This window comes from Bos indicus, chromosome 24 (genome assembly GCF_029378745.1).
Source record: "Bos indicus isolate NIAB-ARS_2022 breed Sahiwal x Tharparkar chromosome 24, NIAB-ARS_B.indTharparkar_mat_pri_1.0, whole genome shotgun sequence".
NCBI classification, from domain to species: Eukaryota; Metazoa; Chordata; class Mammalia; order Artiodactyla; family Bovidae; genus Bos; species Bos indicus.
Genome location: NC_091783.1, coordinates 57,322,970 through 57,338,658, shown reverse-complemented (window position 1 = coordinate 57,338,658; position 15,689 = coordinate 57,322,970). Strand labels below are relative to the sequence as shown.

At 49.6% G+C, this 15,689-nt stretch overlaps 1 protein-coding gene across 2 annotated transcripts in view; it reads left to right on the top strand.

Annotated features, from left to right (window-relative positions):
• Positions 1–1,780: 1,780 nt before the first annotated feature.
• The window catches only part of ATP8B1 (ATPase phospholipid transporting 8B1), a 109,498-nt gene continuing 95,589 nt past the window's right edge, over positions 1,781–15,689 (top strand). The window contains exon 1 of one of the 2 annotated variants that reach the window (XM_070779112.1): positions 1,781–1,803. The gene's annotated coding sequence lies outside the window, so the exon portion shown is untranslated. Of the gene's footprint in view, positions 1,804–2,307; positions 2,514–15,689 lie in introns of those variants that run through there. The other variant, XM_019986878.2, reaches the window with a different exon arrangement.

The following is a 15,689-nucleotide window of genomic DNA, read 5'->3' as shown; positions in this document are numbered from 1 at the left end:
TATTTTTCCAAACTATCCCCGTTGCTTCCCATAAAACACACCCTGATCGTGTCACTGCTGTGGCCATAAACTTTCAATCACTTGCAGGTGCTGCCAAAAGCAAGCCCCCAACTCAGCCCCTAAGTTGTGTCCAACTCTTTGCGACCCCACGAACTAGGCTTCCCTGTCCTTCACCATCTCCCGGAGTTTGCTCAAACTCATGTCCATTGAGTCGATGAGGCCAGCCAACCATCTCATCCTCTGCCGTCCCCTTCTCCTCCCACCTTCAATCTTTCCCAGCATCAGGGTCTTTTTCAATGAGTCAGCTCTTCACATCAGGTGGCCAAAGTATTGGAGCTTCAGCTTCAGCATCAGTCCTTCCAATCAATATTCAGGGTTGATTTCCTTTAGGATTGACTGGTTTGATCTCCTTGCTGTTTCCAAGAAACTCTCAAGAGTCTTTTTCAGCACCATAGTTCAAAGGCATCAATTCTTCGGTGCTCAGCCTTTTTTTTACTGTTCAACTCTCACATCTGTACATGACTACTGGAAAAACCATAGCTTTGACTATATGGACATTTGTCAGCAAAGTGATGTTTCTGCTTTTTAATATGCTGTCTAGGATTGTCATAGCTTCTCTTCCAAGGAGCAGGCGTCTTTTAATTTCATGGCTGCAGTCACCATCCTCAGTGATTTTGGAGCCCAAGAAAATACAGTTTGTTACTGTTTCCATTGTTTCCCCATCTAATTGCCATGAAGTGATGGGACCGGATGCCATGATCTTAGTTTTTTGAATGTTGAGTTTTAAGCCAGGTTTTTTTTTTTTCCATTGTCCTCTTTTACCTTCATCAAGAAGTTTTTTAGTTCCTCTTTGCTTTCTGCCATTAGAATGGTATTATCTGCATAACTGAGGTTATTGATATTTTTCCTGGCAATCTTGATTCCAGCTTGTGATTCATCCAGCGCAGTATTTCGTATGATGTACCCAGTTCTTTAGCCTGCGTTCAATCTTGGCCTGCTTCCAGGCTCCAGCCTCCTGCCTAGTGCTGTTTTACCCCCACACTGCCAGTCTGGTCTACCCCATTGTCACTAAACAGTCACTGTGTTTTCTGGCTTCTGGACCTTTGCTCTATTGTTGGAGTCAGAAAATCAGCACTGAAATTCTAGGGATGAGAAAACTGAGCAGGAAAGATTAGATGACTGACCAGCACCACTGAGTCAAAGATCAAATGTAGTTAATGAAAAAGAAACTAAAGGCAGTCTAGTGTTTAACAAGATCAGTAGAGTCTTTCATCTGCTGAAGATCAAGTTGGTGGCCCACTTTTGGAACACCCTCCCCATGCAGCCCTGATTCCTGAATGTGTGGATCTTTGAGTCCCCACTCAAGCCTGCCACTTCAATGACATCTTCCTTAAGCTCCCAGTTGGGAGTCTGAACTCTGCCTCTCTGATCTGCAGATAACTAGTTACTGGTGTCTGAGTCCTATCTCCTCTACTATACTTTCAGCAGACTCTTTGATTCAGCTTTGGATTTCCTCCCTGCTTATCCCAGAGACTTGCCATAGCAGGTGAGCAGTAACATCCTGCGGAACCGAGTTTCTGATGTAAGGGAGGGGTGATTCAAGCGCCCAGACACCAGCCAGCAATCATGCACGAGAGTCCAAAAGTTCAAGTTGACACCAAACCATTTGCACGCTGCACTCCGGCTCGTTTTGACTCCAAACCAGTCAAGTCTTTTGGCGCCGTCTCTTCCCCCACCCTCCGCGCGGCGAGCCGCGACGCGCATTCGGTCACCGGTCCTGGAACGTGACTTGGCATCGAGAGGGTACAGCTCTCCTTACCGAGGGAGCTCAGGTCCGGGTCGAGCTGCGGCCTCGCCAGCTTTCCAGGCTGGCGCAGTCACCGACCCCAGGCGGCGGCCGGGCTAGCCGAGGGCAGCGGGAAAGTGACGCGGGGCGGACGGGGCGGGGTGGCAAGCGCGTCCCCAGGGAGGCGGGGGCGTCCGGGGAGGCGAGAGCGGCCCCGACGAGGCGCGGGACGCGCTCGGACCGCGGCCAGGGTGCCCACCTGCCGCCGGAGCGCGCAGGGCGGGGGACTGAACCCGGGCCGCGTCGGCCGGTCTCGGGGCTCGGCGTCCGGCTCCTCTCCGCCCCCGGGAGGGACCGAGGGAGGGCCGACGGCCGGGCCCGCCCCCGAACCAGCTGAGGCTGCTAAAAGGAGACCAGAGGCACCACCCCGGAGCGGAGAAACCAGTTTGGCCGGTCCAGCCGAGCGGAGGGAAAAGGGCGGCCGCAGAGGAAGGGGGCGCGGACGCGGGGCGGGGGAAGGCGGGGAGCCATTGGAGAGCTGCGAGAGCCAGAGGAGCCGCCGCCAACTGGACACGCTTCCCGGGGCCCCGGCCAGCCCCGTGCGCCATGAAGCGCTAGCGCGGCGGCCAGCGCTGGGGCCGGCGGGCGGCGGCGGGCAGGTGCGCACCGAGCGCGCGGGGAGGCGCACACCCGGCGGATGCCCCAGCCGGGGCCCAGCGAGCGCCAGGTGAGGAGGGGCGCGGCGGCCGGACCCTCGATGTGCCCCACAGGTCCCCTGCCGTCCCGCGGGGCGACGAGCCCCGGGGAACCGGGAGACGGGGGCAGCAGCTGTCTGCGCCCGCGGGCTCCGGAGCCCACACGGGTGGGATCTGGGTGGAGGTGCCGGGAGCCTTCGCGGCCTCGGGGATGGGAAGACACAGCTGGCGGGGTAGGCGGCACCGCGGGGGCGGCCCTGGGCTCTTCACCGGGTGCGCCAGGCGTTCGGGTTCTGCGCTCGTTTGCTGCGCTCAGGTCCCGGCTTAAGCGCCGAAGATCCAACCTGGCTGGGCTTGTGGCTCCTTGAGGGGCGCCGCTGGCTTCCCCTCGGGTAGCCCCCGTTGACAGGGTTCTGCTGGGGGCCCCGTTGGGAGCCGATGCCCACGCATCCGGCAAAGACCTCCAGGGCTGAACATACCGGCCGCGCCTTCGAGGAAGGATGGGGAGTGAGCTCGCCGCCACCGCGCCTACTGCGGGACCCGCGCCCTCCAGACGGCTTCCGAGAGCCTTAATGCTGTTTGGGAAGTGATGGGGAGGAGGGATCCTGTTTTCTGCCGGGGACTGTAGGGGCTTATCCACCAGCTCCCATGGCACCTCCAACAGCCCAGCTCCTTCCCTCTCCAGCTCGGTGCTCGGCGCTGTCACCTCGCTGTCTGACTGCGGAGTGCCACTTGCGGGGAAGGGCTGTTGCAGAGAAGGGCTAGAGTTTTACCCGCCCCTCTTGCCCACCCCTCCCCACGTTGGGGAAGAGTTGTCATTGTCCCCTCAGCTTCTCCGAGGGAGTGTGCGCGCCTGGGCCCCGCCGGAGTGGGGTGAGGAGGCTTGGGACGCTGATCGGTGACAGCTGTGGGGGAGCACGAGGTGCCCGGGGGATGCCGAACGCAGGAGGCGGGTTGACAGGTTCGGAGAAGGGGAACCTGAGCTCCATTTCCGCTGAGCGAGCCCGGCTCAACCCCACCCGGCTCCCTCGGCCCGCCGCTCTCCAAGTCCTTCTTGGGTAGCTCCGGACGCCGCCAGTTTCCCCTCCCGGAAACTGCCCGCCCTGTGGGCCTAATAAAAGATTTCCCCGGTCTTCCTGGTCGCAGTGCCTGCAAGTCTCTTGCTTCCATTCCTCGAGAATGAAATGAGACAACGCAGGCGACGCACTGAAAGACCACCCGGCGCGCCGCAGGTTAGAGGAGGGTTAACCGCGTTTAGAAACGAGCTTAAAAGGGTGTGTGATCAAGTCTCCAGTGATGGTAAACACGAGGCAGATAAAGAGAGAAAACAGCGCAAAGTAGGAAGGAGAAGTTCTAATTTTCATGTCTGGGGAGTACTTTTATGTTAGACCTTAAAATACCATTCATTAATTCCGGGCCTATTGTTGAAGGCTTTATTAAAACCTGTTATAAATGCATGTACTGTGCAAAAGTTGATGAACGGTTATTAGCTGATGCTTATTACTTCTGGGGGAGACGTCTGCCTGCCTGCAATTACTCCTCTAAATCCTCTTGATAATATTCATTAGTTAGTGGAGGCTTCCTTGTTCTAATTTTAGGAAAGAAATCTTAACCTTTGTTCACTTGCCATTTTCTAGTGATCACTTGGATAATTTTTAGGGATTCTTTGGTCTGTTATAGGGCGCCAAACAAGACTCAGACAGCTTAGTACTAGTGAACAGGAACACCATGTGTGAAAGCAGCCTTGGCCACTTTGGAGTTTTCCTTCTGGCTTGTTTTTTTTTTTTTAAGGAAAATGCATATCAGTGTGCACTTACTGTGGTTCAGTGGTGAAGAATCCCCCTACAATGAGGGAGATTTGATTCCTGGTGGGTGGGAAGATCCCCTGGAAAGGGAAATGGCAACCCATTCCAGTATTCTTGCCTGGGAAATCCCACGGATAGAGGAGCGTGATGGGCTGCAGTCCATGGGGTCACAAGAGAGTCAGACAGGACATGAGCCACTAAACAATAATGCTCTTGTTAGTGATAGTCGTTAGGGATAGAGCTCGGAGGGGTCTTTTTATTTTTGTAATAATTGAGGCTTTAAGACAGTTTGGTAAAAAGTTGCAGGTGTAAGTAGTCTGCAGGCATAACGCAAGTTCAGGACTGGTTCTGTTTTGCCGGGTGTCTCTCCGGTCTTGGCACTAACAGCTCCGACCACATCCAGCTGTGGAATGTTTCTTCCCATCCCTGGCTTCTCCCTTATTGCCTCCTTCCTTTTCCCCCTTCTTACCTCCCTCGTCTTCCCCTTTTTCCTGGAGCAAGGAGTTGTGGAAAACATATGGATTTAGATTCCCACAGATTTCAATTCTTTTACTTTAAATTGTATTTAATCTTTACAGTTTATTCTTATCTTTATTTTTGAAATTGTGTCACTTTAGATGAATTCCTGAATTTTCTGAAAAAAATGTTTTTCAACCTCCCTGGGTTGCGGAAGATTAAATAAGAAAACAAGTAAACCTTGCTTATACATAGTAGGTGTTTGTTCTTTTCTTAGTTTTCTTTATTAAATGGATTTTTTAAAAAAAATAGTATGATGCCCAGGTATTTAGCGTGTTTTTTGTATTTTATTGCCTTACTGAAGCTTGAATCCAGTGTTGGTGTTCAGTAGACTCCTGGACTCCAGGTGATTCTTACAGCTCACCTGAGATTGCAATCTCCTAGTTACCTTTGCTCTTTAGTTTCAATCATTGTGTCAAAAAAAAAAAAAAAAAGCCTGTTCGCTTATGAATGCAGAGGAACTTGCTTTTTAGATACCAGAACAAGTGTTATGGGGTCTGTTCATGTTTTGTGTCTCTAAAGAGGTGCCTTTAAAGTTTCTCAGGCAGTTAATTTTAGAGTTTACTTCTAGACCTCCCTCTAGGTTAGTCTCCTGGTAAGTTTTTTTGTGTGTGTATAGGTGGTATCTTTAGGTGTCTTGTGAGTTTTCAGGCCTGTTTGTTGGCATTGTTCAATTAGATTAATTGTATTCATGCCTGTAGGTGTTGTTTTGTTACCTACTAAGATAAGTAAAAATTAATTTGCTACCAGAGGAGTTTTAAGCCCCTGGTGGCTCAGCAGTAAAGAATCTACCTGCCAAGGTTCGATCCCTGGGTCAGGAAAATCCCCTGGAGAAGATTTCCCATTCCAGCCTGGCGTGCTGCAGCCCATGGGGTCGCAAAGACTCGAACACAGCTGAGCGACTGAACATCAGTTCTTGCCCGGGAAATCCTGTGGACAGAGGAGCCTGGCAGGCTACAGTCCACGGGGTCACAAAAGAGTCGGACACCACTTAGTGACTGAACAGCAACAGTGAAAATTAATTTGCTACCAGAAGAGTTTTTATAACATGAAAAGAAGATAGGTCCTCCCAAATCCCCATCCTTGTGCCCAGCTAAAAATCATATCCAGTATGAGACCTTCAGAGGTCCCATATTGCTGAAGAGCTGGCATTATGGAAGAAGAGTCTAGAAAGCACACACACACACACATAATTAATAGTATATATATATATAAAACAGTCTTGTATCTCATCTTTATTAGAAAACGAAGGATTTTTTTTTTCTCATCTGATCGTTAAGGAACACGTTAATACTTTTCCTAATTGTTAAAAATTTGTTTAGTCGTATCTGACTCTTTTGCAACCCCATGGATAATTGCACTTTAAATTGTCACCAAAACCACGCACAGTGGGAACTAACTATGTTTGTTAGATGGTCCCGTGGACATTGAGCCCAGAGGCAGCAGTTAAGGACTGGTGCACGTGTGCTGGGGTACTGTGGTCTGGCTTGGGGTCCTGGCCTCACGGCTCCCGAGTTGTATAACCCACGGCCAGTTGTTACCTTGATTGCTCTAGCTTCAGTGTACTCATCTGTAAGATGGAAGCGGAATAGTACTACCTCAGAGTGTCACGTGATGAGTGCCAACTGAGGGGATTTAAAAGGGCTTAGCACAGACCTCAGTCAAGCGTAGTCAGTGTTACTACCGTTGTGCTGTTGATGGCTGCCTAGTCACTCAGTCATGTCCGACTCTTTTCGACCCCACGGCCTGTAGCCCCACCAGGCTCCTCTATCCATGGGATTCTCCAGCCAAGAATACTGGCGTGGGTTGCCATGCCCTCTTCCAGGGATCTTCCCAACTCAGGGACCAACCCCAGGTCTCCCGCATTGCAGGTGAATTCTTTACTGTCTGAGCCACCAGGGAAGCCTGGTGTGCTGTTGATACCAGTCAGATCAGTAAATACTCATGGCTCAGGCCACCTTTGCCTTTCTCCTAGACAGATCAGGAAATGGGCATCACTCCGTATGTTAGTATTCACTTGGCAAACATAGGTGTGTATTTGCACCAGGCAGTGGCAAGAAAAAGTCCTCTAGAGCCGGGGTGCGGTTCTGAACTTCTAGACCCAGGGCTTGGGTTCCAGAGTCCAGGTGTCTAAGGACCAGGGGGTGCGGTGACCTAGGGGTATGCGTTCCCAGTCACAGCCGCGAGGGATGGCCGCCCCCACCTGGGTGCGCCCTCCTCCTGCAGAGTTGAGGGGCGGCCCTTGGGACACAGCTCGTCTCCTTCGCCCCCACTTCCTGACTGCTTTCATCTCCCTCACCTCTGTACTCTTATTCTTTATTTAAATTTTTTGGTCACACCCCATGACATGTGAGACTTTAGTTTCCTATCTGGGGATCGAACCTGCACCCCTTGCATTGGAAGGTCAAGTCCTAAGTGCTGAATTATGGAGAAAGCCCTGTATTCTTGCTTAAAAAAAAAACGAAAACTCTTCTCTGTTCCAAACTTGGGTTCTTTTTAAAGGATCAGTGCTTTCTGTTGGTTTCTGAGTTGTGGCCCCTGGTGAGCATCACTAATGACAGAGACCACTGGTACAATCCCATTTACCTATCTATCCACCACCTACCCGTCCATCCCATCCATTCATTTAAAAAATGGCTTGAGCATACTCTCCCAGCACTGGACTGGCAATGTGGAAGCCTGCGAAGTTCCTGGAGGGCCTGACTTCTGTTTTTGTCTTTTCCTCTTTGGTAAGGCAATGGCAACCCACTCCAGTACTCTTGCCTGGAAAACCCCATGGATGGAGGAGCCTGGTAGGCTGCAGTCCATGGGGTCGCTAAGAGTCAGACACGACTGAGTGACTTGACTTTCACTTTCATGCATTGGAGAAAGAAAAGGCAACCCACTCCAGTGTTCTTGCTTGGAGAATCCCAGGGACAGTGGAGCCTGGTGGGCTGCCGTCTCTAGGGTCGCACAGAGTCGGACACGACTGAAGTGACTTAACAGCAGCAGCAGCAGTAAGACAGTAGAGTGGATGTTTTCTCTCTTCCTGCTCTGGACTTTGCCCCTCTGTACATGGGGAGGTGGTTGCCTTAGACCATGGAGGGTGGCCTGGGCCTCTCCCAGCTCTGAAGCTCTGTGTTCATTATCAGTCTTCAAGTCTTATACTTTATAAGGGAGAGCTGGGCCTGGAGGCTCTGGCGGATCAGCAGTAGGAAGCTGGCTGTCAGTCTGGGGAGAGGACTCCTGGGTTTGGGGGCCCCGGGTGTCAGAGGTCACCCTTGCTCCAGGGCCACCCTTCTTCCCTAGTGTGACTGAGAAGCCTGGTGCTTCTCATCGAGTATGTGTGTAGCCTGACCTTTGGCTAGCAGCTATGGCCCTTATTTACAGGACTGTCATTTATGGCTTTGTCTCTCTGCTGAGTAGCTTTTGTTCACCAGCGTTGAAGTTTGTTTGATTTAGAGCAAGGAAGCATTGGAAACCAGTTTTCTAACCTTTACTCAGATGAGGCCCAGTTGGAATATCCTCATCGGAACGACTCGGGCGCTGAGCATGATTGGCTCACAGCCCCTGACCACCCGTTCCTGCCGTTTGGGGAGGCTCCTGTGGTGGGTGCGTTACTTATTTTATGGTGTGATATGAAACTGTCAGTCGCTCAGTTGTGTCCAACTCTTTGTGACCCCATGGACTGTAGCCCACCAGGCTCCTCTGTCCGTGGAATTCTCCAGGCCAGTATACTGGAGTGGGTTGCCATGCCCTCCCCCAGGGGATCTTCCTGACCCAGGGATCGAACCCTGGTCTCCTGCATTGCAGGCAGACTCTTTACCATCTGAGCCACCAGGGAAGCCCATGGTGTGCTGTGATTCATGTACAAACCTTTACCCTATCTTCTTGTGATGCAGTGAACTACTGAGACCACTCTCTGAGATTGGTATATGATCTGTGGATCCAGAAGAAACATTTAATATTCTCTCTAAGGAAACAGATAACCGTTGAACGTGGGTGGTTGAAACATGCACTCATGTGGGGGGGTGGGTCGGGGTGTGTGTATTTCACCCTGGAACAGATCAGCCCAGCCACCATGGTGGAAATCATACGTGTGGGCCCCTAAACCAGGCACTAGCAGATGCTCTATAAGCCTTCAGAACTCTTGATAAAACAGTGAAATTAAGTGTGTGTGGGGTCATCAGCTGCTGAGACGGTGAGAATGAAGTGAAAATCTACCCTGTTTTTGGTACCAGAACAACACTGGGAGGAGAGGAGGTTCCTCATGATGTCATCCTAGAGCAGTAGTTCATTTCATGGGAGTTTTGTTTCAATCACTGTAAAATATTTATAAAATTTGTCATTTCAGCCATTTTAAAGTGTGAATTCAGTGGCATTAAGCATATTCACAATATCTTGTGGCTCTCACCACTGTCCATATCCAGAAGTTTTCTACCATCCCATTTGGAAACTCTGTACCTATTAAACAGTCACTCCCCATTTCGCCCTCACTGTATCCCCTAATAACCTCTGGCCTGCATGGTCTCCATGAAGTTGGCTGTTCTAAGGTCCCTCAGCTACATCACACAGCACGAGTCCTTTTATGACGCTGATTCCACTCAGCACAATGTCCTAAAGGTTCGTCCACGTTGCAGCATGAGTCAGAATTGCCTTTCGCTTCCTTTTCAAGGCTGAATGATATTCCCCTGTGTGTGTATACCACATTTGGTTTATCCAGTTGTCTGATGAAGGGCCTTTGGCTGTTGTGAACATGGGCATGTGAACATCTGTTTCTTCCTGGGAGCTGCTGCGATGTGATTCAGTTTTGTGAGATTTGTCATTCATAGAACATAGAACCTGGCTAAGATGACCAGGGACATGGAGAATTTAGAATCACATTTTCCTCCAAAGCATCTTGGAGATGAGGATGTGGGACACTGCGCGGAGGCTGGTGGCATGGAAGACACGTGGCAGCAGCCACGTTTCTCCTTTGCACCTGAGGCTGCTCTCACACAGCTGGCACACCTCCTCTCCTCCCAGTGTTGTTCTGGTACCAAAAACAGGTCATTCATCACCCGCTGACCTGCGGTGTGGGTGACACCGTGCTCTATACCAGGGTGGGCTTAAAAGCTCAGAAGGCCTGGCTCCACCATCTGAAGATTTCTGCAGGCCACAGCTGCCCTCCAGGGAGGCTATTTCCTAGTAGAGGTGAAAATCCGTAACTTTCCTCCAGAATTGACTTGAATTAAAGAAAAAAAAAATTTTTTTTTTTTTGGTGGATACAGGGAGCGTGAGAATGAGAGAAAAACTTATATGTAATGTTTGAAAATGGGATACTTAAAAATCAGATTGTTTTCTACCTTAGGGTAGAACCCATGGTTTTCAAAATAGGTTTCAAGGCAAGAGATCAGTCACAGGGTGGCAGAATTGTCAGATGTTGCGTCTGTGTACTAATGTGCTTATTCATGGAGCAGGATCAAAACCAGAACCCTTTCGATCATGATTAGATGTCTGTTAGGCTAAAAACATCTTAATTGGAACAATAGACTCTTACGTGACCTTTTGCTCATAGGGTGTCTTGAAAATTAGCCTAGATAAGGATTTGCATATTTTAAAAGCAAGACTTTTTTTTTTTTTTAAGTAAAACATACACACATTTCCCACTGACTCCAATGTCACTATCCCTGGATATCATTCCATCTTCCTATCCTGTGCCAGTCCCAACCACAGAAAGGATATTAATCTGTCGGAGCTTTGCTACTTTATCTAGTTCAACTCGGTTGAGATTTAGAATATTTTTTTAAAATCAGTTTTAGCCTTCCCCTCTTGCATAGAGAAATATGGTGAAAATTCTCAAAGGTCACATAAGTAGCATCCAGTGTGACCTGGATCCTTGAGATCATTCAGAGCAACACTTGAAAAAAAAAAACCTGAAGAAAGTTTGCTCAGGCCCTGTGCTCTTAGTCACTACTGGTCTCATTTCTTGAGTTCTAGCAGGTGGCTCAGTGGTAAAGAACCCGCCTGCCAATGCAGGAGACAAGGGTTTGGATCCCTGGGTTGGAAAGATCCCTTGGGAAAGGAAATGACAACCCACTCCAGTATTCTTGCCTGAGAAATCCCATGGACAGAGGAGCCTGGCGGGCTACAGTCCATGGGCTTGCCAGAGGCAGACATGACTGAGCAAGCTTCTTGAATGGCTTCTCTTAGGGAATTTCCTGTCTCCTCAGTCATTCCACAGCATGGACACTCCTCCTTAGCCTTACAAAGTCTAAGACAGCTGGCCAACAGCTACTTACAAACCACATCCTTCGTGCCAGGCACTCAGCGTCGGTCAATTAATCAAGGAGGTGAAGAGCCTGCCCTTAAGGAGCTCACATTCTATCGAGATGAGGACAGTGGATAATAAAGATAGTGAATAGGTAAATTACAGGCTTCCCTGGTGGCTCAGATGGTAAAGAATCTGCCTGCAATGCAGGAGACCTGGGTTCCATCCCTGGGTTGGGAAGATCCCCTGGAGGAGGAAATGGAAACCCATTCCAATATTCTTGCCTGAAGAATCCCATGGACAGAAGAGCCTGGCGGGCTACAGTCCAAGGGGTTGCAAAGAGTCGGACACTACTGAGCGACTAAGCACAGCGCACAGGTAAATTACATGGTGTGTGTGAAGATCAGTGCTACAGGGGACGAAAAAGAGGAAGCTGAGAAGGGAAAAAGAATCTGGGCGGGGGGTGGGGGGGAAGGCAAGGGAGCAGGATGCAGTTGGACAGTGGACAGGGTGGCATCTGGGTGAAGACTCAGCAGGGAGAGAGTGAATTAGGAAGATCTTGGCAGAGCAGGGGTGGGGAGAGTGTCCCGGGCACAGATGACTTGGTGCTTGGCTGGTGTGGTGAAGGCAAACAGGTCATTGGCTGTTCCTCAAACCTGGAGTGCGGAGGGGCAGGGCCGGGAAGACAGAGCAAGGGGGTATGGCGCCCCTGGTGCAGGGCTTCCTATGAGTGTGAGGACTTTGGCTCTGACTTTGTGCAAGCTGGATGAGGGTGTCGGTGGAGGACGTTGCCCCCTGAGGGTCGTGATCTAGCCTCTGACTTCTGTTTTAGTCCCTCCGGTTGCTGTGTGGAGACCACGCCAGGGGAAGGCTCTTAGACTGGGAGGGTAGTTAGGAAGCGGAACCAGGTGAACTATATTGGAGTCTGGGACCAAGGTGAGACGTCTGAGAGAAAGAAGGCTGTGGATATTTTTTCAAGGTAGAGCCAACAGGATTTCCAGATGGATTGAACTTGGGATGTAAGAGAAAGAGGAGCCAAAGATAACTTTCTTGGCAGACTCTGGGTTGCAGATGGAAATCTGAATTTTCAAAATGTGGTAAATTCAACGGGCTGTGTTCAGATCACTCATAATAGGTTATAAAAAGGCTCTTCAGAAGACACATTTGTATAAGATTTTCATTCACAGAACTTCAGCAGAGAACTTTATCGTCAGAGCATGCCTTTCTTTGCTGGGGAGAGGGGAGGTGCTGGAAAAGATGATTTCCATGAAGCAGAGGCTTTTGCTTGTACTGGAAGGAAAGTGACCGTGTTAGGTGCTCAGTTATGTCTGACTCTGTGACCCTGTGGACTGTAGCCCACCAGGCTCCTCTGTCCACGGGATTTTCCAGGCAAGAATACTGGAGTGGGTTGCCATGCCCTCCTCCAGGGGATCTTCCTGATCCAGGGATTGAGCAGAGTTTTTACCCCTAGCTCCACCTGGGAAGGAAGATGGTCTGTATTCCATGGGGGGCGTAGGGTATGGAGACCTCTCCTGCAAGAGGAAACAGGTGAAATTGCTGGTAAGGCCCTGATCCCTGCTCCCACCGCTCCCAACCTTACCACGCATTGTCTAGTGGGGAAGCTGCTTCTCGCCCACAAACACAGGCTGGCCACCCCTGTCTCCACACACATGGGTTATCTTTTTTCAAACAGTTTTATTGATATAATTCCTGCACTGTACAATCCACCCTTTCACAGTGTACAGTTCTATGGTTTTAGTCTATTTACAGAGTTGCACCACCATCACTACGGTCTTTTTTTTTTTAATATCTGAATACTTTTTTGGCCCCACTGGTCTTAGGTGTGGCATTCAGGATCTTTGATCTTCATCGCAGCTTGCAGACTCTTCGTCGTGGTGTTGGGCTCTAGTTCCTTGACCAGGGATCAAACCTGGGCCCCCTGCGTTGGGAGCACAGAATGTTAGCCACTAGACCACCAGGGAAGTCCCATCGCAGTCTATTCTGGAAGCTTTTTATAACCTCAAAAAAGGAGTCTGGTCCCCTTTAGCTGTCACTCGTAATCTTGCTCCCGTTAGCTCCTGGCAACCTCTGCTTTCTGAACCTGTGTATTTGCCAATCTGGACCTTTTCTCTAAATGGAAGACACAACATATGTTCTTTTGTGAGCTGCCTTATTTCACTTAGCATGATGTTTCTGTGGTGTTTTGTTTAGCGTAATCATCCACGTTGTAGCATTTAGCCGTGTTTAAGTCCTTAATTGCTGAGTACACAAGTTACTTTTGCATGTGACGCATTCTTGAAAGGGTCACAGGGAATGGAAATGTGTGTTAGTCACAAATAGATCGATTAACATTGTTCGAAAAGGAATTGTTTGTGCCCAGAGAGCTAAATATTTCTCTGTGAAGGTGTATGTGTGTGTATATGTGTGTGTGTGCATTAATTTGTTCTTTCATAGCTAACTACAAAGTACATGGAATTTGTGGCTGACTCTACAAACTGGTGGCTTTTGAGCGGCCTTATCATTTTTCTTTCATTTTAAAAAGTCAACATTTACTTATTAAACGCTGACTACATTCCAGACCACATGGCAGGTGCTGGTGGCTGATGCCAGGGTGAACAAAACAGGGACCTTCCCCTGCGGTGCTCACAGGGTTGCTGGAGGAGGGTTGGTAGGAGTCAGTATTGAACCAAAGAGATATGAGATGCACTGATATTAGGATCTGTGATAAGCACTTACAGGAAAATAAGACATGACTAAGAATAATGAGGGCTGACTTTAAGATGGCCCCGGAGGAACCCAAATGGTCATGGAAGGATGGATGGATAAATACACAGTGATCATCCATATGATGGAATACTATTCAGTCTTGAAACAGAAGGAAATTCTGACACACACCACAACATGAATGAACCTTGAAGAATTATGCTGAATGAAATAAGTCAGACACAAAAGGAGAACTACTGTATGATTCCACTTCTGTGAGGTACACAGAATAGTCAAATCCATAGAGGCAGAAAGGAGAACAGGGGTTACCAGAGGTGGAGGGAGGGGGCATGGGAATTACTGTTTAAGAGGCCAGAGTTTCGGTTGGGGAGGATGAGAAAGTTCCCAAGGTGGGTGGCGGTGATGGTTGTACAATGGGAATGTACTGCACATCACTGAAGCATGCTCTTGGAAATGGCTAAAATGGTCAATTTTAGGTTGTATATATTTTACCACAACAAACGAGTTAGCCCAGGAAGATGTCTTGAAGGAGATTATTCTTGAGACCTGAAGGATGAGAAGGCATCAGGTAAGGCCTTTCCTGGTCCAGCTCATGGCAAGAGCATGTGCGAAGACCCTATGGGGAGAGCTTCCTGCTGTGTCCTGGGACCTGTGAGAAGGCCAGGATAGCTGGGGCTGGGATGGTTGGGACCGAGAAGCATGGGGCGAGGTGGGCACGGACCAAGCTGGTTGGAAGACATCGACGTATTTGTAAGCTGTGCAGTGACATGATTTGATTTTGAGTTTCAGTTGAAAACTCAGACTATGATGTGGAGAATGGGCGGGGTAGGGAGCCAAGAGCAGAAGCAAGGAGACCAGTGAGGAGGCTGCTGCCAGGGTCTGAGAGAGAGAGATGAGAGGTGGGGCTTGGGCCAGGATGACGGTGGAGATGTGGAGCAGGGGGCGGAAGCTGCGGTTTGGTTGTGGAGTCTCCACCTGGGCGATGGATCAGATTCCAGGATCTCGTGAATGGGAGGGAGCAGTTGATTCTCAGGTTTCTGACATAAGGGATGGGAGGCGAGGATGTCAGAGATAGAGGAGCAGGACGGAAGATTACGAATTTAGCGTTGGTTGTGTTCACTTCCACCCAGGAGTGGCCAGAGGTCAAGCTCTGATAAATTCAGGAATTTTGCCTGGAGATATGCAACCATGGGAACCGGTTGCGTGGAGATTGGTTTAAAGAATTCCATAGGGACATTGGAAACCTTAGGAAACTGAGCACTTCCATGATGGTTCAGTGGTAAAGAATCCACCTGCAGTGCAGGAGACAAAGGAGATGTGGGTTTGATTCCTGGGCTGGGATGTTGATTCCTGGAAGATCCCCTGGAGGAGGAAATGGCAACCCACTCCAATATTCTTGCCTGGAAAAATCCCACGGACAGGGGAGCCTGGTGGGCTGCAGCCCCAAGGGTTGCAAAGAGTCAGACATGGCCGAGCACAAGCATGGATGGGCAGGGGTGCTGGAAACCTTAGGAAACCAATGCTTTCCAACCTTAGGGCCATCCTTTTAATTTTTATTGTTTTTTTGTGGAATAGTACATTCAACTATTTTTTTAAGCAATAAAGCATTTAAATTTGAGCAAAGAAAGCACTTGTGGAAGTGCTCTAGTGTTGCCTTATGGAGAGAATGACAGAGGATCGCTGGTACAGGGTTATCTAGTTGGCAGGACCACCATACACAGGTCAAATGTTTGTATTAGGCATAGGAAAGGGGCAGCTGGTATATTTAATGGGAACTCACTAAAGTTTCGGAGGAGGCAATGGCACCCCACTCCAGTACTCTTGCCTGGAAAATCCCGTGGATGGAGGAGCCTGGTAGGCTGCAGTCCACTGGGTCTCGAAGAGTCAGACACGACTGAGTGACTTCACTTTCACTTTTCACTTTCCTGCATTGG